We start from the raw sequence: 27,165 nt of genomic DNA on the forward strand, positions 1-27,165 counted from the left end.
AATAAATATATATATATATATATATATATATATATATATATATAATCTCTGCACACACAGATATCAAAAAGGAATCCGCAAACCTTCAAAATAGTTTTCATTTAGGATGTGATTTCAGCTCTTGGGCTCAGAAAGTCTGAGTGTCTGAAAGAGTGACAGGAAAACTGAAGTTCTCTGGGAAAGAGATTATGAAACCCCAAGTAAATGCAAGGCATTGCTGAGAGGTGGAAGAGATTTAGTGTCTTGGAGATTGGCTCTGACTGCTATACAGACAGTACAATACTCTGTGTGTGTACACATACTCATAAAAATTAATACTTATATATAAAATAAATACACTTTTTATTCATAACTGGTAAAAAAGCACAAAAGAAGGAAACCAAAGACTCAATGCTGGTATGTATGATTACATATCCATCTCTACCTCTCAATAACGTTATCTCTTTAACAGTCATTGCTTCATCACAAAAGAGTTCATTTACAGAAAAGTTGCATCCGGGTGCTCATTAATACTATACAGCCAACATACACATTAAGTTTGTTTCTGGCAAATGTCAAGTTTAATGATGTTCAGAGATTCACTAAGTGTTACCAGGATTTCATAATTCATCCAAAAGATCACACTGCTTTCTATCACAATGGAAGATAACTGATCTGCTTCCATTGCAGTACATTTTAACTTACCTTATTTCAAACTGAGAGCAACAATTACAAATAATAACTTCTGGGTAAATTGATACTTTAATTGAAAGACTAAACTAGTGATATCTAACAGCAGAAAGGTATGCAAGCCTTCACTCATAAACCCACTGGAGAGAGTATCTTTGATCTGAGCCTCCACTCTGAAGACTGTACAAACAGATCCTTGCTATGGAGGATCAGTAATGTACACTAAAAGATGATCAACCTTCCTGTACTGCCTCTTCAGGAGAAATTGTCAGCAAAATCTAAAACTACGTGGCTTATGCAACAACATAAATTCACAGACTTATAAATGTGTGAAGCTGAAGTGGAGAAAATGAGTAAAATTTAGGATATTTTAATAATCTGCAGAAAGTCTCCTGTGGATTTTTTTGTAGAATTTTCAATGAATTTGAAAGAACACACTCATGCCCACACCATACTCATTAGGTTTTCCTTATCCATACTACTCTTCAAGCCCTATCTAAGTATTAACCGCTCAAATACTGATCTGCAGACATGACAGGGGGTATGCTAACAAGGTGCCAATGTTTGGGCCAGTGTACCATTCTTGTTCAGCTTAATGAAACAGCCATAAGGTAAGCATAGAGAAACTAGTTTATTAATCACCCCAGAAGTAGGAACAAGTGGTAGCTGTAACAGGCTTAGAAACTACATATTAGTTTTTGTTAAATGATCCCAAGTGTTCTTGACTACCATTTATCTATGCAGGATATAGCACTTGGCGACTGAGGCAAGGGCCATACTTATGACTGAATATAAGTCAAGTATCTACAAACTATTCAACAAGAAGCAGGAAACCTGAGTTCTGCCTGGAAATAGGATTCTCTATGGGAACTTCAAAAAAGAAAATTTCAAGCAAGAGAACTTGTATTCATAGGAAAGAAAACACCTTAGCACCAAGCAATGTGATTTCATTACACCAGGTTATTTGACACAAGGAAGTAAAACTCATTGTAGAGTAGTATTACAGCCTGATATTGCAGAAAACAAGATACGTTTGTCACCTTGCCTTAAGAGTACTTGGTTTCATCGTAGAGGCCACAGCAATAAATTAAAATGTAGAGATGTCAAGAAGAGTTGTTTCATATCCTGCAAATATCCTTCAATTCCTTCAACTACATTTCTAGGAATCAATTTTAAAAGGTGAAAAAGACTTGTTTGAACCTGTCTGCAGCCCACTTCATCACTGCTAAACATGAAAGCCTGTTATCTTGTCAAGGGGAAGAAAGGGGCCAGGATAATGCTTTCAAATAATATGAGTACAGTGTATGCTCCTGGCAGATATCCAAAAATCAGTGATGGGAAGCCTCCTTTTTTCCACTAGATCCTTTGCCTCTTATTCAATTAAAACAAAACAAAACAACCACAAACCCTTTAAGAGTTAAGATCCATGTCAGCAGTTGTAATAACCAGACAGTATGGATTCACATGCCAAGAATATGTGTATCACAGACAAGCTCACTTACAAAGACCAGTTAGATGAAACTGAATCCAGAGTAAGTAGGAGTGCTGACAGAAAACTCAGTGAGCGACCTGAGAAGCTCCCAATAGCAGTGAAACCTCCTTATGATGTACCTACACAGCTGTTTATTTACTGCGGTCTAGGAGTAAGTTTGAATCCTTGCTGAGCTCTTACAAAACTGGATATCCATAAATGATACCTAGCCATTATACTCCTAACTTCAGTCAGCTGAAAGATCCCACGCTGGCATAAAATGTCCAGGTATCATTTTTTCACCCTGTCAAAAAGACGCATTTCTTGTTTTCAACTCCACTTCAAAGTGCCACAGCTATAACAGCAACATACCATAAAACCAAATATATTCTCAGCTCCCAAGTATGGCTTTTCATTGTTCCAAGTCAAGTTCAAAGCAATGACACCCATTTTCAAGGAGCTTCCTAGACCACGGCCCAGGATATAAGAAAGCTGGCCTAAAAGTCTGTGCCAGACCCTTTGAGAAGTGAGTTCAAGCACAGTGCAACTCACTATATTATCAGTGTGGAAAAGATTGTGTTGAGCTCTGTGGAAGATAACAGTTTTTCCAGGAACCAGTCCTTCCAGAAGGTGAAGGTCTGTTATGACTCTTTTCCAAATACCTGACCTCATGCACAGGTTTTACCTTATTGTTATTGGCAGAAATATATGGTAAAAAAGAGAATAACTAATAAATTTCAGTTTTGTATAGATCTGTGAGCAGTATCTTTTATCATCCATCCTTGTACACAATATTCTTATTTACTCCGTGTGTCCTTTCCATCTTACCTTCCTCCCTGGTATCTCAACTGCTTGGATGGAGAAGAAGGTAGCAGATATTCTGGCTGACTCACAGGTTAGCTTAAGCATCTGTTTGCTACCTTTCAGCATGGATGTGGGGCTGAGCTATCAGCATCAACATGGCTGCTATTTGGAATACCTCTAGACACAACGGCCAGTTGTCCTTCTAAACAACATGTAGGAAATTCACATGTGTGGATTTTTATCCTTATACCAAATATGGCTGAAATTAGCCAAGATGTTCAAAAATTATTTGGGAAAAACAGCCTGCCCGACAAATAGACCACTTAATTGTACAAACTAACTGTATTTCCTCGGAAATTTTTCCTTGACATTCCCATAAAAGATATTTCAATACTCACTCTTGTTTTCCCCTAGGACTTGGGAACACTAAATACCTAGAAAATGTAGAAGCACAGGTTACATGAGTGGGAGGGAATGTAATAAAATTGTATTTGATGTAGGATCCCATAGGCTGCCACTATGCTGACTCCTCAATGCCTTTCTCCTTACTAGCATATCTGTAATTAAACTGCTTAGTGAATAATGTACAGCAGCCAATGAACCCAATACAAATACTTGTGTAGAACAGGATAAAGAACTAGAAAAGAATTCAGGAAATTAAGTAAACAGAAACATTACATTTCATCTAAACAGCAGAAGTACCTTTCACCTTGTTTTTTTCACCAATTTTAATGCTGGTTTGTTATCCAGAAGCTAGCCATACAAATCTGGCTTAATCTTTTAGAACCAATTCTTTCCTCCAGTAAAGGTAGCTGGCAGGTTAAGTCTTAGTAAATGTGAAAAAGAACAGCTGCCATACTTAAAATTGTCAAGCTAATGAAAAATGCTCATTATACTTCTGACTATCTGATAAGATCTTTTCTTCTTTCCTGTTTCTTCCACTTTCTATGTCACCTTCATGAATTACCTCACTGCTACTTTCATTAACAAGCATACAAAGAAGTCCTTCTGCTGAGATATCTTTCATTCTAGTACACTCATGAAACAGCAGTGAGGTCTCTAAAGCTAGGCAGACTTAAGAACTGTCCTGCTTCACAACAAACATCCTAATTAACCATGACCAGATGAAATGGTTTATGCTGTTGCAGCTTACGTATCATGAAATATTTACGAAACAGGGAAAAATGCTCACAATGAAAATGTTAAAGGAAATTGCTCAGTTTGCCTGCATTTTATGTCTCAGACTAACCAGCCTTTCATCTGGTTATATGTCTGTCACTGACGATCTCAGCAGCTGGTAAGAAGAAACATTTGTCAATCCATTCCTGTTCCTGAGGGTGTACAGGGTAGAGAAAGGACTTGGGCAAACCTGCATTGATTCAAGCTGAAGAGTTTGTCAGTTGCCTTGATTAGCACAGGAAACAGCCTCTTGAGTTCAGAAAATGCCACAGGCTCATGCTCGAAGAAGAAAATTTTGGGGAGCACACCGTGTTTCAAGACAATCTGTTCTGTTGCAAAACAGGTCTGCTCAGGCTCAGTCCAACACAAGACCTGCAATCTGATGCTGAGCTAATAAGTAATTCAGTATTAATTATTACTTACAGTGTTTCTTTCTACAACAAATTATGACCATTTTATACCAAAAAAAACCACCAAACCACAAAACAAAACAAAACAAAAACCTCCATCAGGATTTGGTATGTGTATTGTTGGGGTTTTTAATGCTGATAAAAAATCATATAGCTTTACCCTTGTTCTAGGATGGATGTCACCAATAACAACAGCTGACAGCACTCACAAATATATCATTTAGATTTTATGGAGTAATGAAAATAGAAGATAGATTTTTGTTTCAGTCAGAAAATATCCAGCAATCTTAGTACTGAAGAGGCAGAATTGTTGATCATCACTGGGAGCATCACGTTATTTCACCCACAACAGCTTCGTTCTGTGATTCTGTATACTTAATATACTTATGTAGGCATAGCTTATGTCTTCATGGATCAGAGGCTGGTGCAGTTCAGTGGCCCTGAAGTTCATTTCAGTTTTTCTGAGATTAAATATAACAGCTGAGGTTCACTGAGATTAGGTCATGTCTGCCTTTTCCCTATGGCCAGGTCCCTTTCTTAAGAGCCCTTCTTAGGGGCTATATCTATATATGAAGGTTTAAAAACAAAAAGTAAAACCTGATAATTTGTAGGTCTTGTTTATTCTTTCTGCTAGTCTTTGTAGATTCTCCAAATCCAGATCAGGGGTTGGGGGGGAGAAGAAAGGCCAAAGCAGCAAAATTTTGGAGAAGAAACTCTGCAGTACATAATCCGACTAGTGTTACTGCAAAGAAGCAATACCTAATAAAGGAAGCTGTAGCAGATCAATGAAATGAGGGTGTGAAGATCAGGTCTTGAAAGGAACCTGTCAAGGGTAAAGCTAAACAAAACCAATCCATTACATCATATTATATCCTTCATACAAATGGAGTTTAAGCATAGGCTACATGTTAAATGTCACTGTGGTATTTGCCAGGGAATCCTAGAAAGCCCAAGGCATTCAGGTCAAGCAAGAACAAGCAAATGAACCTTACTGTGTCAGCAATTCAGATAATAACAAAGTCCTGCTTTAAAACACATTCACAAACTGAAATTACAGAGACAGGCGTGAAAGGAATTTTCCATAGAATATATTAATTCCATCTTTTGGAGGAGGAAAAAAGAAAAAAAAAAAAAAAATCAGTCATGTTACATTTGAGTCCATGCATCTATCTAGTTTAGAACAGTACAGGAAAATCATCATTCTGTAATCAAACCCAAAAAATATCAACAACTTGCTAAAAGAAAATATTATTTGAATAGTACACTGGCAGGCAAAAATTCAGATTTTGGAACATCAACATATAAATAAAGTGACATGGAATAATAATAGGCTTGTTATTCTTTCTGCATTCTTTTCTAGCTTTTCTTCCTAGAAATTGACGCTGCTAACATGAACACTCCAGTAACTTAGCCTTCATTAGTAAAAAGATGTTTGTTGCTATGTTTCAGAAGATATATGCTGCTACAGCAAACATCTTTATTTTACCAATAAAAACTGCAGAAAAAAAAGGCTACGCTATTGTTATAATATGAAGACGCATTCCAATATGTACAAACAGAAATGGTGTAATTATACAGGTAGCTAACTGAAAATCTTGGAATAATGTAATTTTTCATAAGTGGTCGTCTGGCTAAATGTCAAGAGGAAATGGAAAACATAGATTTACATTTGTGATCTATACTGCATTTTCGGTATTGGCTACAGGCTTGGGGAGGAGTGGCTGGAGACCTGCCAGTCACAGAGGGACCTGGGGGGGCTGATTGACAGCCCGATGAACAGGAGCCAGCAGTGTGCCCAGGGGGCCAAGAAGGCCAATGGCATCCTGGCTTGTGTCAGCAATAGCATGGCCAGCAGGGACAGGGAAGGGATCTGACCCCTGTACTCGGCACTGCTGAGGCCGCACCTCAATTCCTGTGTTCAGTTTTGGGCCCCTCACTCCAAAAAGGACATTGAATGACTCGAGCGTGTCCAGAGAAGGGCAACGGAGCTGGTGCAGGGTCTGGAGCACAGGTCGTACGGGGAGCGGCTGAGGGAACTGGGGGTGTTTAGTCTGGAGAAGAGGAGGCTGAGGGGAGACCTCATCGCCCTCTACAGCTACCTGAAAGGAGGGTGCAGGGAGCTGGGGACGAGTATCTTTAACCAAGTAGTAAGGAATAGGACAAGAGGGAATGGCCTCAAGTTACACCAGGGAAGGTTTAGACTAGATGTCAGGAAGTATTTCTTTACAGAACGGGTTGTTGGGTGTTGGAATGGGCTGCCCAGGGAGGTGATGGAGTCCCCATCCCTGGAGGTGTTTAAGAGTAGAGTCGACATAGCGCTGAGGGATATGGTGTAGTTGAGAATGGTCAGTGTTAGGTTAATGGTTTGACTGGATGATCTTCAAGGTCCTTTCCAACCTAGTTGACTCTGTGAGTCTGTGATACTGTTGTCCTCTATTAATCTTCTCTTCCTCATACCATATGGAAAACTTTTCATAAAGACAAATGGATTTAAGAAGAAACTACACTGGTTTTATGAAAGGAGAAAGCTGTGTGCTAGAGTCCATAGAAACACTTAGCTGAGACAATCAAATCATAAACAGTGCAGAATGGGGTAAACTCAAAGCTTCAGGAAACTGGAGCAGAGTCTTTTACTTGTGTGACAGCAGCTCTAACAACTGCATGCCATGGGGATCAGCATAAAATGTGCTGTGATAATCCTAAATTAAAGAGAAATATAAACCCACATTAGTGCTAATGGGTACATTCAAAAATTGTCATGTTTAAAAAAAAAATTATTTAGATCTGGATTTTAAAGACACTTATGTGTGTAATTCAAACTGAAATTAAGAGGAATCTGGTGACTAAGTATCTTTTGAAGCCCCATCCTTAATGCTTACAAATAAGGACAGGACTGGATCATGAAGTTCTCTACAGGCAAGTATAGCACTAGATCCAACACTATGAAGTTTTCATGTAATTCCCACCATTGTGCCAACACAGTCTCACGTGTAGGATGAAAGGGCTCTATTGAGATTCAGATTCCACCAAATACACTCAGATCAATAAATACACTATTAGGAAACCAGTGGGAATACAACAAGAAAAAAGCATGACTTGTTTTCAGTGAACATGAAATCCATCCCCTGGTTTTGCTAGTCTGTTTTTCCTGTTATGAAACAATCCCAACCAAACAGTGATATTTGAGGAATGAGCATACACCTACAACAACCTTCAATACTATTGTTTAAAGAAAGGACTAGTCTTAATCTTTTTTATATTGTTATCACAGCAAGAAATTGCTGAGGTGACAAATCTTCCAGACATAGTAACAGTATCTTTTTTCTTCTACAGTTATCTCTATAGGCAAAGAACATCTGAATTTATGATTAATTCCTTAATTTTTAGAACTTATAATTATAAAAATATATATTTTAAAAATATATAAAATATATACAATTAATGTATACAATTGGTTTTTGTATTTAGAGAAGAAGGAAATCCTTGTGGATATCTGCTTATTTCCTGACAACTAAAGGAGAAACCCATGGCTGGATCCTAAATATCTGGATCCTAAACCCATGTCTGAAGCAGAAGTCTCTCTACAATGGCCTGAACCAGATCTTTTTTGGTTTCTTTTCACTGGGAAAAATGAATAAAATATTTTACATATCAGAACCCTTTTTATATTGGTGCTAAACAGGAAGGGCATCACTTTCAAAACCATGGCATTATTTAGGAGTCTACTTCCTACCCTTAAAACTCAAAGCAGCACCAAATGCTAACTTTAAGCTCAACTGACTGTATATTGACTTCTAGGAGCCAGATTTTTGAAGGAATTCAAGTATCTAATAGGGTAAGCACCCAATTCAACGTCACGAACTCTGGACTTGGAAAAAAATATTTACAAAGTATAACAAACCTCTCAAAGAGTGTAATTCTGGATAGAGTAAATCTCATAGGACAATATTAAAGCTGTTCAATAATCATATACTTAAGACTACAAGTTTGGGTGGGTACAGGCAAAAATCTGGTTTCCATTACAGTGAGGAAAAAAAGCCCCAACAGGCTGAACCTGTTCCTGATAACTCCTAATCAAGTTATTAGCTAACACACATTAAGAGAACAAAACCAAAGTTGTTGATGAAGGAATGGGAATATGCAGTAAACAGCTAAACTAGCCTATTTTGTGTGGCAGGAGAAATCTCAGCTTGACACCTGCCTACAGAGTGTCGTGCCGCAGTGTTCTATGGGCACTGAAGTGGAGGCGACACTTCAGAAAGCATTTGCAGAAGGATGAGGTAATGGCATCGTAACTTTTAAAGGAATTTCATCCCACATATGAAGGACTACATGAAAAGTGCAAATGTTACAGAGACAAAAAGAGATCATTAGCAAAGTTATAACCAGGAGTCATCTTAAAATTTCTACCTAAGAGATAGTTTCTCTTAGGCTTTTATATGAACCTGGACCCTATTCAAACATAAGGATCAAGAACTAAAATCCACATTACAGGGCACATCCTTTAAAAAAGGCCCATTATGTAACACCATTATTACTACTTAGTATTTAAATACTAAACAGTAACAAAACTAATACAAAAAAAGTAATAAATCTATTACTGAGTGCATAATAAAACTTACTTGCTCATCTATTTGCAGTATTTTTTCAGGATATGCAAAATGTAGTTGCCTCTTAAATATTATCTGCTTTGATTTCAATGTCAGTTTATATATTTTTTTTCTATTAATCTTCATTATTAAGTATTGGGAAAGAGATACAAATAAAAGTGTTTGTTTAACATTTAGGAATTGGGTTTTGATATTAAATTGATGAACCGATTAATAGTAGAATGGAGACACACAGTCACTACTCACAAGGACTTTTCTTTCTGAAAATGGGTTCTTAACCATTCATTAAACTCTGTTAAAAGGTAAGTGGGAATCTCCTCAACTTCAAATAATAGAACAGTATATATCACCAGAGAAAGAAAAGATTTTAAGTGTAACAATTCAGCCACTGCCACTCAGTAATTTTGTTGCTATAACGAGCGAGAAGAGTTTTTTTAATAATCTGAGGTGTAGAGATTTAGATGCGGTTTACAGGTATTAATACGGAGGACAACCACATGAGAAGCATAAAGATATTTCCATGAGGATCTGGAGCAAGGTTGATGAAGGTTAACTCAGCAGGCAGATCTTAGTTGGGAGATGACATCTCAATAACAAATGATGAATGGCTGAGGAGGTGGCAGAACTGAGAATATGCTATGAAGAGATCTGAAGACATAAATGTATACCCTATTTGGTGAAAAAAAAGGAAGAAAGTCACGGGTGAAACTCTAAGGAAGAGCAATACCCACCAAGGCGGCTATTTCAGAAGTGTTTTGAAGGGATAAAAATAAGGCAGATTTAAGCTGTCATCCAGAGAGAATGATGTGGAATCAACAAGAGAGGAAGACAGTCTATGTGGGAAAATTAACTGGATAGACAATAGGAACGACTGAGCCTACACTGCTCACATGTGTGTCTATGGCAGTGTCCTGGGTCTGAGTGAGTGGCAGGGTTTTCTGGTAGCAGGAGAGGGGGCTATAGTGGTGGGCCCCTGTAAGACACTTCTCAAAGCTCCCCCAGCTCCACATTGGACCCGCATTTGCACCAAGGCTGGGCCAATTAGCTGTGCCTCTGTGATATTTAAGAAGTGGAACCTGGGAGGAGTTGTGGGAGTTGTGAGAAGTTGCAAGGACAACATCTGTGTGAACACCAGGGTCAGTGGAAGAAAAGAGGAGAAGGGGGGGACGTGTGCCAGAGCAGAGACTCCCCTGGTGAGTCGGCAGGGCCGCCCCCCACTGCCACCCATGGGGGTCTGTGGTGGAGCACATACGGATTTGTGGCCTGTGGGGGGTCCCACACCAACCCAGGTGGCTGTGCCTGGGGAGGGCCAGGACCCCATGGGAAGAAGTCCCCGCTGTTGTAGTTTGGCACTGGGAGCACTGCAACACATGAGGGTGACCCACTTGTAAGGGACTGTGTCAGCTATTTTGCCTTTACATTGCTGTTACGCCATTACCCACCCCCAAGTGGTGTAAGATAGCACCATGCCATTTCATAGGCTGGGCCAGAAGGACAAAATCTACACGGAGTTAGAAAAGCTGAGCATGTGCATAGGGGAAGAAACGGCAAGACTGACTGCACCTCCCGTTTACTGCCCCCTGTGCTGCTGGGGGAAAGGAGGTAGAGATACTGGGAGCAAAACGAAGCCGGGGAAGAAGGGAGGGATGGGAGAAGGTGTTTTCAAGACATGGTAATGCTTCTCATGGTCCTACTCTGTCTGTTAAGTGCTGCTGTTGTTAATGTCTGTATTAAATTTATGTTCTTTTTTAATTCCCCTAACGAGGCTGTCTTTTGCCTGTGTCTTACAGGATGAGATCATCCCTCCTTGTCCTCATCTCAAGTTTCTGAGTTTTGCTTCCCTCCTTCTCAGTGCTGGGGGACAAGAGAGGAGTGAGCAGTATCTTTGCTTATTTTTTCCTTCTCAGCACTGGGGTAAAGGGGGGAGCAAGTGCCTGCCTCTGAGCTCAAACCACAACAGTCAGGAAAGAGGGAAGTGAACCCACATTCTCTCCTGACACCAGTGGATTGTCTTGTATGTATTTGACACTGAAGGCAATGAGGTATTTCCTAGTCAGAACCTGAGATCAGACTCACATATCCTTAAATATTCACCTTGCACTGCATTATGCTCTGTGAGCAAAAGCTGTTCCCAATTTCAGGAAGTTTCTCCTATATATGAATTGTCATAAATACAGATGGTTATAAATCAAACTTTACCATACAAAATGTCAACAACCATATTCTATGAATAAAGTCACAGGTTTTATTTATAGTTCAGGCACATTTCATAACACTTCACTTATTTTCCTACTAGCAGATTAATATCTTTCATACACCTAATACAGGCAAGCAGAAATGAAGAAGAAATCATTCTTTCTCTTTTTTTTTTTTAAATCTCTTTTATAGAACATAAGATATTGTGGGCACAGTACCAGTGAAATTCTGAAGTTAATTACATCATTCCTTATGCTACTGAGACATGCATTCTACTGTGACTGTTCAAAATTATTTCTATATGCAAAAGTTCATCAAGCACAATGACATTTTGGTTTCATAACTGAAAGTAAGTATTCTTCAACAAATCATTCAAACTTCTGAAATAGTTTTACTAGGCAATCAAATCTTTGTCCTGGCGGGGGCCTCAATTTCTGTAATTATTGGCTTTAATGCCAGTAATTTTGCATAAGGATTGCTGAGCAATATAAGTAAATTCAGCTGCTCATTGTTTATGAATTCATACTGAGCTGAGACAGAAAATATGAGTACTATGTGTTCAATTAATTTTTAATTCCAGGTTCAACTGGAAAATTAATAGGGTAATGATCATTACTTTTTTGGTTTAAAGACATATTTACTTATAGTAATTGTGTTAGAATCATAATTGTAAAGAAGTAAGCTGAAGGAGGCATTAGTAAACGTTTTTATAGTCCAATCTTGCTATTAGCTAGGTGAGATGCATAAATAAATTACAAAACAAAAATGTAAACATTATAGCTGTCAAATGTGGCCAATGTTCTGAATTATTCTGCACAGTGTTGTGTTTGTCATAGTCTAAAATTGATTAAGTCATGGGCAAAATGCAGAAAGAAGAAAAAGACCTCACAGCAGATGTCAGTCTCTTAATTGGAGTGGTAGAAGATTCTGCAATGACAGAAGGCATAAAGTGACCTGATCATAATGGTACTTCACAACAAAGCCAAAATGATCATGGCAAAAGCAGTCTGTCCACCTACTCAAAATTCTCTTCTTTATTTTGGTTATTATTCTTTCTAATTTAAATATCCCTTTTTAAATGTTTTTATTCACTGCAATGGTAGTGAATAAATAAATGGTGCATAATAAAAATATGAAGATCTGAGGTTGCCTTAAGAATGATCTTGTACTTCTTCGGAATCTTCAAAAGATCAGTCTAGTTCTCACAGAGATTATTACATCCTTGTTTCACTCCTATTACTGCTATCCTAAGAGCAACACTGCTGAGCAGTGCACTGGATTCTCACTTTGCAAAGCCACCTGGTTGCTCTCTGCAGGTCCCAAGTTTCACCATCAGTCTCTAGTTCACACATACTGGATTGTTATTATTCTGTCACCACTGTCAAAACAAGGTCTCTTTGAATGCCTCCACATAAATCGCTTAAATCATGGTAAGGATGATGACATCTGATTTTCTACTCCACTGAATATCAGATATGCTAAAAAGATATGAGGTATTTGCACTCTCAATGCTACCTTATTTTTAGTGAAAAGCATGACGTACCTGTGGAAAGCTGACATTCAGCAGCCATCTGTATACTACAAAATATACTTTCAGAAGTCCCTATGCAAAATTAGAATTCTTCCAAATATTCTAAGTGCTATATGCTTTCTGTACAGTCTGCAATTCTACTGATACTATACAGATAAATGACTTTATCTTAATGCCAGTGTCACAGAAGATAGCAAAGTAGTCTGGAATGCAAACCAATACAAAATGTGGAGATTGCACAAAATAAAAGTGAAGAATGGCAAGATTTGCTACTTCATATGAAGCTCTGAGTAACAGATCTCAGAGTTGCCTCATCACTGCCTTTATAGACTCCTGTTATACACTATTTTAATCTATACTTTTATTTAAAAAAAATCACATTATTTAGAAATCCTATTTGTCAAAGATGTTCATTGCCCTTGTTATAATTTGGCTTCATGAAAAAGACAGATATATAGATATAGATAGATAAGAGAGATTTTTATAAAAAATATCTAGATTTTCCAATACCCGTTCATCTCCAGAAAGCTATGACCCATTTGATAGATACTAGAAACTGCACTTTCAGGCAGTGTAATTATGTTTTTACTAGATTCATGACAATTTATACCACACAGCATAACACAGGTGTAAATAATCCCCAGAATAGCCCAATCCTCAAAGAGGAGTCAAATGACTAAAGATTGCAGCATCTCAGCCTTTGTACACCAACATGAAGCCAACACTGAGCTGGAAGAATTAATTTTAGCAGCAGTTTCTAGCAGAGACTATGCTCAGAAGATGCCTAACAACCCCCAGAAGATGGTTTCTCACAGTGTCTAAGACCTCAGCAGATACATGAATGACAGTAATAACTTTATTTCAAAAGGGGTACATGTACAATCAGTACCATATAATCCTACCCGCTTGTCTTCCTTCAAGTCTAAACTATACCATGGGAAAATCTATTTTTTATTACACTTTCTATTTAATAAAATCATGTGATTCTTCAACCAAAATAAAAATTAGAAAAACAACACAAAACACTGACTATCAAAGTATAAGCAAAAAGTGTTGAGTACGCAGGTTAAAGCCCACTACATCTGTGTACATATATCTAGCAAGCATCCTGTAGTATAATCAGCAGAATAGTAACAGACATTAATAAAGTACCTGTCCATGCAGTTTACACCTCTGGTCACATAAATTTCTTTTCATTTCTCATGATCAAGCAAAGCATGGAATGTAATTTAGCAACTGTATGTTTTCCCTTTCCCAGTGACAGTAGGTCTATGCTTTCCTGAAAAAGCATTTACTTATGTTTATTGTAATAAGGTTAAAATAAATTGCATTGCTATTTTTATGTACTTCTCAGCCACTAATCTGTCTTGATTGCCTGATGATGAATTCTTTAGTGTGATGTTATAAATATTTCTTATAAACATTAATATGCTATTTTTCATCATGAATATATGCATTGTTGAATACATGAATAGATTTTGAAATCTTTTGACCGTCCAATGCAACCTTATGCTGAAGCATAATGTTAGCTTAATAAAACTTGAATATGTTTATCACTCTTTGGAAAATTATGAATCTGATCATCTCAGGTGTATACATCATTATATAGGACACAGAAATACAGACATGTCATCTCACTGATATTAAATTAATTCTTCAGGGTTTATCAGCAAATCTTTATACATACTGCTTAAAAACACAACAAAAATCACCTTCATTTGTTTGAGCATATCTTCACTGATAGCAAGAGTTCTGAAGAAACACTCATGTTAAAAAATACAGGACCTTAAATAAAATCTTGAAGTAAAATGAACAAATAACAAGTGGGACATTTATTAACAAGGAGAAAAATTATTTGAAAAAGAAGGTGAATTAAATGTAGACACGTGCCACAATAAAGATTAAAAGGTATCAAAACACAGTGACAGGAGATAGAAAAATCTAGAACTTTTCAGTAAATTAAGGATAATAGAGATGACAGCAATATGGTCATTATTAAAAAACATCAGCACTCAAACAGGCTTAGAGGAGAACTTCTAACGTCAGTCTTAGATGTAATCCCTTCAATATGAATTACAGAAATACACTATCGAGGTTCTCCATCTTTTAACGACATCATGAAACACTGACACAATTAATGAATAAAGCTTCTACCACCTCAAATGGAAGCCATTTTTGAAGATGTTAGTTTTCACATTACTTATTACACACTTATCGTGGCTCCACAGGGCAGGTACAAGTCCACTTGCTGCAAAAGCTAGGAGGCAGATGAAGCAGCAGAAGGATGTGAGAGGGAAGACAGCAATACCATGATCGAATGGCACACATGGGGAGCTGGCTGGCGAGACTGGAGAAGAGAGCCCTGCAAAGGGAATACAACCAAAGGGTTGGCACCTTGGAACAAGTTTCCTGGCTACTTCTGTACAGCACTCGTCTTCCAGCTTCAACTGACACATGCTTTTGACTCCTTTCACATTCCTATAGAATAAGATAGAGTATTTCAGTTGGAGGAGACCTACAATGATCATCTAGTCCAACTGCCTGACCAGTTCAGGACTGACCAAAAGCTAAAGCATGTCATTATGGGCATTGTCCAAATGACTTAAAACACTGACAGCCTTGGAGGACTGACCACCTCTGCAGGAAGCCTCTTCCAGTGTCTGACCACACTCTTGGTAAAGAAATGCTTCCTACTGTCCAGTCTAAACCTGCTCTGGTGCAGTTCTGAACAATTCCCACACGCCCTGTCACTGAATATGAGAAGAGATCCTACTCAAGTTGTTCCCAATCCCTTCTGACTCACATATGCTTCCCCCTAGTTTTTCATTCTTTGGCTTATCTGACACTAAAAAGACGGATGGGGAGCAAAAGGGAGTATGCGGCCTGTGAAAAAGTCACAAGCACATACGGGTACGATGGAAGGCTTGAAGTGATGTTTTATTGCTTCTAATGAAGAAGGAATTGTTCTCCTTCCCCAGGCTGATACACAGCCTGCAGTGGTATGTAACAATGTAAGATATTTGTTAGCAATTCATGAAAGAATATGTATTTAATTATTAAATTATAAATTAATTTGTAGAATTTTATATCTAGAAAATAAGTACATACTCTACAGGCTCCTCTATTAATTTCAACTACAGCAAAACAGTAAAGTATCACTGAAATACCACTGTTAAGGTAACCAGAGGACAAATTTGTCCACTCCAATGGTAAACTTCTGAATAGATGTACTTTAGCATCACAGCCCACTAGTGGCATATCCCTGTGGATCAGGAAATTTCATTTTGCCATGTGGCAGCAAGAGACCTTCAAATTTATAGCAATAACTAGTCATACCAGGCTGCAAGCCTTAACTGCACTTGTCTGGTTTTGAACTTACTTTAGCTTGATTTTGGATATATCTGCAAAAATTATTTGAAAATCTTTTGCTGCAAGTTGCCCTAAGATCAGGTAACTCTTGTCTAACTTCTAGCTAAAACAGCAAGAGTACCCAAAGGTCAGGCATCTACTCCGTGCTTTTGAGCTTGTATAAACTGTGCTGGTTATCACTTTTTTTTTTTTTTTTTAAGCTTAACTTTCTCTGAGCTTTCTACTTGCATGGTTCTCCTTCACCGAAAGAAATAATACCATACAGGAAAAAGGCTAACAAACCTCAGCAATCATGCTCCATAAGATGCATGTTACTGAGGCCTACAGATCAACAGAAAAGTAAAAAGAATAATCTATTACCAAATATGGGGTTGAAATATATAAAAATAACCTTGAGCAAACTTAGTATCAGGGACAAAATCCTCCACTGCCATTGGTACTAGTAAAGAACTGGGATGCTGACAACTCACTAGACCATCCTACCCTTGACCTAGGACTATAAGGATGATCAGAGAGGTGAGAAAACAGAAGAGGGAACCAGATATTTGTAGCTATTGATTTCACTGTATTAGTAATGAATCTCAATAAAAACTGCATTATTTTGATTGTGCTAGCACTGTTACAACTGGAGTAAAAATAACTGGTTGTTATATTTTGATTAGATTGTTAAAGCATTAATTAAAGCAACAATAAATTCTAACTCTTGGATACTCCTACACAGAGTGTTCTTTTTGATTACCTATGTGAAATTATGTAAGTAGGAGAGTATCTCCGTGTTTCCTCCTGGAGACTGAGAACAAAATTACAAGTGTTAAAACAAATGATGGAACACTGCATGTAAGAAATAAAAAGAAATTCTAAATAGCTGCTTCTTAGATACTTCAAAGAGCATGCTACTGTTGCCACAGTGGAATAACATGGCAAAATTTATGGTGAGAAACAGAAATTATTAACAGCTCTATGCTGTGTACATAGAGTTTGCTGCATGATGGTCAGAAGTAAGGCCAGTTTTGACTGTATGGACAGACCACCTTCACAGCTTTGTAACCCTCGATAAAATCCTTCCAAGTGTTGTTTCACTCTTTCACAAGGCACAGAGAGCACACACGCTAGCACAAAGGCTGTCACCACAGCACACCAGAGCCAGAGATTCTCCGAGATCAGCAAGGACCCATTGCAGCAGGAAGTACCCAGCACGTGCACAGGAGGTCGCACGGCTGCTTTGCCGGCCACCCCCAGGACCCCAGCAACATGCACACTCCCAGTCTAAGTGTCAAAAGGGACATATGGGAGACAGAATCATCTAGATAATGGAAAAAACATGCTATTCTTCTGCATACTCTTTCCCCTTCCTGTTGTGCTACACTCATGCAGACGCACACATCCACATCTCTACTGCACCAGCTCTTGTTGAGATTCTCATCAGCTAAAAAGCATTTGAGCTATCACTGATCAGAAACAGTGTTGGAATGAATTTTCAAGGATGCTGTCAAGTTCATTTTTATATACACCAAATGAAATATCATCATGCTGCAATTAATTAGAAATTCATTTAAAATTACTTAAAACTTATGGGAGAAATATCATATATATCACAGAGTACCAATTTATTTTATGGACATAAAATCCTCCCAAGGGTGTCCCAAATACACATAATTTTTGACTGATGTTTGCAACAGAACATTTTCATCAGCAGATACTCAAATGAAAATACACATGTCTGACCACCTTTTTAATGAGTTCACAGAGAGTGTAATACATACCCCTTATCCCATATAAAGCTGGAAAAACTGAGAACTAAACTAACCAGTACATACCCTGGGTTAGCAGAATTAATTTCCTGAAGTGCTCTCCAAGCTGCACTGAGGGGGCTGAACATAAGGAATCAAAGGTGCAGAGCTAATAAGGAACAACTGAATAAAGAAGTGACAGTAGTTTGAACGATAGAAAAGATATCTGCAAAAAGGCTATCACTGGAGAACAAATTCCCCAAAACAGTAGTGGCATAGAGTACCCAGGGAAACAGGTGGTGCAGTTTCCACCACCTGGCATTATCAAGATCAATCTGGACAGAGGAATCTTCTAACAACACAGCTGATGCCATTTAGGGCATAGCAATAGAGACAATATGACTTTACAAAGAACTTTTTCTGTAATTCAACATATTTTCAGTATTTTATGCTGCTAAGATTTTTCTTTAGCTAAATATGCATTGGGCTTGCTGTAATACAATGTACCATCATTGGACTGAAAATAAGCTAACACTGATTTACATATCTTTGATAAATCAACACATTCATAATATATGCACTTGAAAAATATCAACTTGAAACATTAATGTGTATGAAGATACAAGTCAGATGTTCCATAGGGAAAGAATGCAGAATTGGTAGAAATTTGTGACCTGGTTTCAGCCAGGATAGAGTTAACTTTCTTTGGGGTGAGAGGGAGCACTGCTAGCGGGCCAGGCCCAGATCGAAAACTGAAGTATTCCATATCATGTGACGTCATGCTCAGTATATCAGCGGATCCGTGCTCTCTCATGCCCCGTTTTGGTTTCAGGTTTTGGGTTCAGTGAGCCACTGATATATATATATATATTTTTTTTTTTACCTGCTTGGTTTGTCTATTATTACTGTTGTTTTGTTACTATTACTAAATTTTTGTTTTATTCAACCTACTTTTTTTTTTTTTTTTTTGTCCTTCCCCTATTTCACTGGGCAGCGGGGGGTGGAGGGTAGGAACACAGGCAGTAACGACTGGCCACATGGTGATTGGCTACCGGTTGAGTTCAAACCACGACAATTTGGAACATCTAAGAATACAGTAAAAACAAACGGAACAATAAAACAATATATTTCAGTGCTCATTCAGAGAGGCAGAATAACTTTAACAACTTAACAGGCTAAAATAACAGTGAGTCCCAAACTTTCTGAAACAACACACTGTGTCAGGAAATACAGTGAATCTAGTACTATTCCTTCCTGAGGGGCAGAGTAAGTAACAGAGGAATAAAGACCATCAAAAACCCAAAAGTATTTCACACTAATAAATATCATTTAAATGGTCATAGAAATTTAATAAGGGTAAATAGATTTAAGCATAAACGAGTAATAGCAATACAGTTATGAAAGGTTTAAAAGTTAATTTTTCTCATAAATATCTAGAAGTATTATTTATTTGTTTTCCTATATTTTCTGTGGTTATTATTTTTATTATTATTATTTTGTACTTAATTAGATGAGGAAGTGTAGCAGTAACTGTGCAGCACTCCTTGTCTCTGTTAGATAAAATTCTGAGGTAGCCTGGTTAAATGTTTCAGGCTCCCATAATGTTACTGCCAAACCTAGTACAATGCTCTGCCCTTGGCTCTGCAGGCATTAGCAGCTTTGCTAATTACTGCACTACTATGAATTCAAAACAAACACAAAGCAATGTCCTGAAGTCAACATTTCTTAAACTGTCCACTCTGGAGAAAGTAGTAGCCTTTACACTATGAAGACATTAAGGCGCTCATTAACTACATAGTTAAGTGTCAAAGATCTACACATTTCAAAACTGAGACTGAAATATGGGTATGGATTAACTCTTCATATTTGCTGAAGACCAGATAGGCAAAAAAAAAGTGTGTGCAGTAAAAGCAATTACTGTTCTTCCAGTTCAACGGCTCAATAATTACAGCACTTGCAGGATATGTGGGAATCATGGAATAGGATCCACTTCTTTAAATGTAGTCTGCCTTGCTTTGTCTAAGCTCTTTGGTAAGTAGGTTCTGGAAGTGAAAGTCCTAGAATAGCATCTAAGTCCCCTCTCTAGTCAGTGGAAAGCAGCACATGTGATAGAATACTTGCAAAGATGGGTAGTCCACACAAGTGAGACAACCTTCTTTTTCTATTCATATGCTGCATAGAGCAAGACAGAAGGATCCACTGAATTTTCAGTGTCCACTGCTCCCTACTGAGCATCCAAAGAAACAATATGAACTACATGCACCCCCACAAGACATAATTCTGTGGTATTATAGCAGTGGTAACCATCTTCAACATAATTTTTCTCTGCATTTATGGATGAATGCAGTAAAACTGGCAGAAAGCTTTCAGAATTAGCAGGAAGACGCCTCATGCTATACTCAGGCAATGCTAGGAAGGGAGATGAACTTAACTGTCATTTGGAACTCAGGCAGACAGCCTTCTTCATTGATTTAACTTCCTCTTCAGTGTAAAGGGATACAAATACACATCTAATAATTCTGAGAAGGGACTAGGAAGAGTAGAGGGTGTTTCTTAATGTCTTCTGCTGAAGTAACTGCATGGCATTATATAATATCCCTCTAAACAAAGGAAGAGCAGCACTATTCTTTGCAGTCTGGTCAACCGCATAGGGATTGCTTCCAGTGATTACACAAAGAGTATGGTATGAAATAGATTTCAGGGAAGAGGCAAAATGGTGAATTCTAAAACTCCTGAAAATTAGTTGGTTTTTTTTCTCTCAATTGTTTTTCTACTAAAAAAACACCACCACTACAACAAATATATAAAGAAAACCAGAGAGACCAGTAAAGAGAATAAGGGCCAGAGAGCTTTCTTCTTGTCATGATGTAAGCCCAGAGGGCAACTGAGCACCACACAGCTCCTTGCTCACTCCTTCCCCCTCAGGGATGGGGAAGGAGAAAATAAAACAAAAGGCTCAGCAATCAAGACAAAGACAAGGAAGGATGACTCACCCATTATGGTCATGGGCCAAAGACTCCACTAGAGAAGAAAAAGGATGCCAATTTAACACCACCACCATTTAATTTACCAGTCAAACAGAGTAGGACAGTGAGAAATACAACCACATCTTAAAACCACCTTCCCCTCACCCCTCCCTTCTTCCCAGCCTCAGCTTTGCTCCTGATTTCTCTACCTCCTTCCCTCCAGTAATGCAGGGGTCAGGGGATGGGGGTTGCAGTCAACTGATCACCCATTGTCTCTGCCGCTCCTTCCTTCTCAGAGGGAGGACTCTTCACACTCTTCTCCTGCTCCAGCATGGGGTTCCCTCTCACAGCAAGACAATCCTCCATGAACTTCTCCCATGTGAGTCCTTCCCATGGGCTACAGGTCTTCATGAACTGCTCCGCCATGGGTCCCTGCTGTGTGCTGCTGTCCTCCCAGCAACAGGCTGCTCCACCAAGGAGAGTCCCAGCCTTCTTTGGGCACATCCACCTGCTGCAATGTGGGGTCCTCCATGGGATGCCAGTGGGCACCTGCTCCACTATGGACCTCCATAGGCTGCGGGGGCACAGTCTGCTCCCTTACCACAGGCTGCAAGGAAATCTCTGCTCCAGCACACCTATCCCCCTCCTCCTCCTTTCTTCAACTGATTTTGGTGTGTGCAGAGGTGTCTTCCTCACTCCTCCTCCTCCTCTCAGGTTCCCCTTCTTAAATATGTTATCGCAGAGGTGCAGCCACCATCACTAATTGGCTCAGCCTTGGCCAGAGCTGGGTCCAACTTGGAGCCATGGGAGCTCCGAGAACCTTCTCACAGGGGTCACCACTGTAGCACCTTCCTGTCCTGATCCAATATCGGGGAGGGCTCTTAAACAATGCCAAGAATGAGATTAAGAAACAAAATAGGTCAGATGCCGTACAACCTTGTAAACTTTGTTTCCTGCAACATCTGATAACAGTGATAGGACAGAGAGAAGAAAGAAAAAGTCAGAATACCTAAGCAAGCAAACGGTAGAGATGCAGCAATTACTACTACTATGAATCCAGCAATGTCCTGTTGGCTCAGTCTCGATGCAAGTGATAGGGTCTTTGCTCCAAGCTCCAACAAAGTCCCAGCTCTGAGTGATAAGATCAAGGTCAAGAAGATCAAGATCATCAAGATTAAGATTTCCAAGAGAGGAGTATGCAGTCCTTTTATGGCCCCAGTCCCCATGATTTCTCTGAAGAGTCCGCCCATTTCCATGGAGCTCACTGTAACATGTGCCACCCCATGTAACTCCATACGTGCATGCCCAGGTGTTTACTGTGGTCGTGCCAGCAGGGGGTCGACCCACAGCATCTTCAGCCTCCACACATCTTCCTCACCCTGATTTCCTCTCCACTTGGCTTGCACACAAACACAGCTTAGTAGGCACTGCCAACTGTTGTTGTTTCAGCTTCAGACGGATGTCGTGGGTTCATAGGGGACAATTCGTCTCCTTCAGAGTGTACCCCTCCATGGCGACAGGATGCTGAGGCCAGGAAGTGGTAGTGGTGCAGCAGCAATGTTGAGACAAACACAGTTTAACACAGTCCCTTACACTTCCCCATTAGGAAAACCCCGCCACACAAACCCAACACAATCACACATACATAATCACAGCATCACTAAGAGCTATCCTCCCTATATTTAAAATTATTAGATTCCCTGGTACATTAGACATCCAGATACCTCAAACTCATGTCATAGGACGTCAAAATAAAAATCAACCTTGTATCTTTTCTTCTACCAAGATTTATTGTATTACTAAAACTATACTATTACTAGGACTATTGTATTACTGGAACTATAGACAGATAATTTTTAATAAATGTAGCCCTATTTTAAACATGTCCTCTGACAATTCTCAATTTGAAATAATCCAAAAACCAACGTAGATCTAGTAGGCACTGGTTTTTAAACATCTCTCCTCTAACTGAGAATGTTCAAGTCAGCTAGAGCTAGGACATATAATGCAATTTCTGTAAAAACTGCAACATGTTCAATAAAATGAAAAAACCAAGTATGTTCTTTCAAAATTGTTCTCATCTTTGACCACAAAAGTTGCTCCAAATTACTCACAAATCTAATTAGTTTTCTGTATGTTTATTTTAAAGTTTGCAAAGAATGTTTAATGATAGCTCAATCATATACTACCAATGCTTAACTCATACATAAACATCCCATCCCATTGTCTTGTTAAAAAAGGATTTCCTTGTGATTCTGTTGACACAAAAAGCCTTTGGCATAACTGGTGAGTGTTACCTATGGTAGCTGAACTAGTAGGGGCCAAACAACTTGCTCAACATATGTAGGAGTAATACTCAAAATCCAGGGTACTGAAACCTTGGAATGCATGAAATCTTGTACTAGAGCACTGCTGCATTCTGAATGATAAAAGCAGGGTTTAGTCATAAATTCCCAGACAGTAACTGAAATCAAAGTCCAGGTAAACACTACCCTCAATGAGAAAGTCTATCACAGAAAACCTTTTATCTTTCTACAATGTGACAATTTACAGTTCCTTTCCACACTGTGCATTGACATTGAGAAAAGACAGTAGTCACAATAAAAAATAAACAATGTTACAGTTCTAAAACATGTTGATTTCTCAACCTCCAACTGTAAAGGATTGTGAAAAGATACCTATCACTAATTGATCACTCTACTAATTACCTAAAATACATTAAACTACATTACTCTGCATGGATTACAGTTTTAATGAAAATCTAAAAAATATTTCATATTAAACCCTCCCTGAAGGGTTCATATCCTCTTAGCCAGAGGGAAAGCAAATATTTGTCACTTTTTCAGCACTAAGTAATTTTGCAAAATTGCAGCTGGCTGAACAACAGGTTGATTGAAAGAAACAAGACTACTACATCAACAAAATCTGTTTTCTGTAATAAAAATATTAAATCTCTTTGGGAAGGAAAAAATTGAGAGCTCCCCTGTTTGTACTGATGAACTGGGACAACTAGGTTCTACATTAGGTAATCAAGAAATGAATGAACAGACTGCCTAATCTAAAGTGCATATTTGGTATCCTTCCATCACAGAAATGACTAATTGCCCAAGATTCACTATGATCACTTTCAGCCTGTCAGGCAGCTTTCTGTGACTAGATTAAGTTTTATAACTAAGTTGTCACAATTTAGGGGCAAACAGCACCTTTTAGATTCTTTTCCATAACTGACTCATTATTCCAATTCATGATCTTAAGCATGTACCCAGCCCCAGCAAGCTAAAGCCTATATATCAACCTCTTCAACTAATCAAACTCATAAAAATATTTAAGTAAATTAATGTAATTTTTCCAAATTGCATCCCATAATGAAGAATTATCTTTTAAACACCACTAACAGGAATATTCAAGTTTGGAAAGCTAATATAATCACTGAGGTTGAGTGAAGGGAATGCTATAAGGCTTCTTAATGAATGGTAATAGATAGATAGATAGATAGATAGATAGATAGATAGATAGATAGATAGATATAGATATAGATATATGTAATGAGATGCACAGTGCAGATGGGTTGATAATGGTGACTGATAATAGTTAAAACTATTGACATTTTAAAACACAAAGCCTAAAGGGGTAAGATACCTGTGATTAGGGAGATATGAAAGTGGCCCTAATCACAGAGTCATTTATGTTGGAAGAGACCCTTAAGATCAAGTCGCACCACTAACCTAGCACTGCCAAGTCCACCACTAAACCATGTCCCTAAGCGCCACGTCTACACATCTTTTAAATACCTCCAGGGATGGTGACTAAACCCCTTCCTTGGGCAGCTTCTTCCAGTGCTTGATAATCCTTTCAGTGAAGAATTTTTTTCTAATATCCAATCTAAACATCCCCCAGCAAAATGTACTTTGATGTATCTTTCTACCCTCCTGACCCCTGACATGCGAAATGAAGAAAGAGGCCTGAAACTTCATGTCCCCCTTCTTGTTCTATTCTGTTTCTCCTTCCTGTTGAAGATAACAAGACTGCACAATCCTACATTTAGATGCCACAGTCCTATGGAAATATAACAGACTCACAATGTGTTAAGAGCATTACTGGTCAGAATGCAACTTATTTTAATGTGTAAGTTCAGGTTAATCAGGAAGAGGCTGTGTCAGAGGGACAAACAGCGTCTGTGTACATTAGGTGGTGCCATTCATGTTATACTAATTCTAGATTCAGTAAATGATTTAAGGTTCAATATTAGTATAAAGATATATGTGTTGGTAATAACAGCACTGTTTCTCTATATAGGTCACAAGAGAGTAGCAAAGTGAGTAACATCAACACACTTCCAGTTTACTATTTAAGGAGTGATCTTTTTTCCTAAAAGAACCTACAGTTATTATTTCTTTAATTCAACTAGTAATTCTTAAGGGCCCATGACCAAGCCACTAATATTTCTCCCAAAGCAGTAACTCTTACAAAGTAGAAGACAGTTGCTCTCATGTTATGGCTAGCTCAGTTCCTTCACATTCTTTTCCATAAAATTCTGAAAAACTACCTTTCTTGTAATCGATCTTTACAATGATGAACATTCCCGGGGTAATTTGTTCCAAGTAGGATCCCTGCATTTTGTATGCACTGAAACCAAACTGGCTCTGAGGCATTTCCTCTTGGCACTAATAGGATTTAAGAGATTTAAATAATATAAAGCAGTCTTGTGCAATGTATCAAAGTTAAATCTAAATACCACTGATACACTGAAACAGTTCTATGAAGCCTAAAGAAAAATTACCGTATATTTAGAGGTATTTGGAAACACTGAATTACATATATTGAGACACTGGTTAAATGTGTCAACAAGTAATAGGTCCCAGCAGCATGTACAACCCACCTTTTAGAAAACATCAATTAACAGAAGTAGATACAAAGAACCTTTGCCTGAAGAGTCAGTGACTGGCTCAGTATTTTAGAAAAACTCATGAATATTTCCCCTTATGGATTAAATATGAATAAATTTCTTCATCCCCAATAAGTTAATTAACACATGATTATACAGCAATTTTCACTTCTACCGTGATCACTATTAAATATTTGCCAATTACAATTGAATTTTGTTTACTGGAGTGTATTCCATTTGTATTATCTTTCACACTAACAAATTTTAATAATGACATATACATATCTAAAGACTGTCCTACGTTCATTACTATGGACTTTTGATGCTATTTGGAAAGTTTACCAAAAGAGCAGCAATGAACGGCTAAGTCAGTCAAGGGTTGAGAAGATTCCCCTGTATTTTGAGATAAAAGCCTACCCTAAGGTTTGATTTCCATAATTCAATCTCAATTAAAACATTAGTTCTGTAACTCTGTTGTCTCTTAGCCCCATAACAACAGAATGGCAGATGAACTATGGCTATTTCCTCATCTCCCCTTTCTACTGTTTCTGTGGATTTCAGAGTATATGAAAGTGTCAAAAAAGAGCTCAAAATATAAGCACAATCTTATGAAGACACTAGGCCTCTGCTGTCCACACAGCAATGAAATCTAGACTCCTTAACTGTTTTGCCTGCAGAATTTAAAATCTGAATTTAATCTCCATTCTCACTTTTAATTAAAAAAAAAAAAATTAGATCCAGCTATGAATTTCAATAAGGCCTATCCATGGCTACTTTTAATTTTATTGAAAAGCTTAATACTGCTTTATATTAAATCAACTACATAAATACCTGTCTGCAGTATCAGAATACCAAATTCACTGTAATCATTCTGTGCTTCTCCACAAGCCTTTTTGATATGTATCTTTTTTTGCTTAACCCTTTCCAAACTTCATGGATCTCATCTTCAAATGTTTATGTCCTTTTGTGTTTTCAGTAATTCAGATGAGATTAAGACTTGAACTGCTTTGTATACATACATCTGGTGGTTTTATTTTATGATGGCCAACCAAAGAAATTTGCTTTCTAAATTTTGGTGATAACACACTGAGCATCATGAAAAAAACTGACCAAACTGTCTGCAGTCAGCACTGCTCATGTGTTTGGATACCATAACATCTGAGTCAACCTTGAGGAGGAACAGAAAAGAGGCATCGCTTAAAAAAAATGATGATGAACACCCTGTGAGAGACTGGCAGTTCAACAGGGTCCTGGGCAGAGGTTTTCCTCCTGCTCCATGTTTGGCATACTACTTCCACCTAGCCTCCTCTCCGAAGTTAATGTGATCAAAAACTCTTCTCTCTTC

The 27,165-nt window shown here is 38.2% G+C and overlaps 1 long non-coding RNA gene across 1 annotated transcript in view; it reads right to left on the reverse strand.

Moving 5' to 3' along the window:
- The window catches only part of LOC113478655, a 10,643-nt gene extending 2,925 nt beyond the window's left edge, over positions 1-7,718 (reverse strand). Inside the window, exon 1 of the long non-coding RNA XR_003398106.1 lies at positions 7,708-7,718. This is a non-coding gene — a long non-coding RNA (uncharacterized LOC113478655). The remainder of the gene's footprint in view (positions 1-7,707) is intronic.
- Between the last annotated feature and the right edge of the window lie 19,447 nt (positions 7,719-27,165).

This window comes from Athene cunicularia (assembly GCF_003259725.1).
Source record: "Athene cunicularia isolate RWA chromosome 3 unlocalized genomic scaffold, athCun1 chr3_part1, whole genome shotgun sequence".
Taxonomy (NCBI): Eukaryota; Metazoa; Chordata; class Aves; order Strigiformes; family Strigidae; genus Athene; species Athene cunicularia.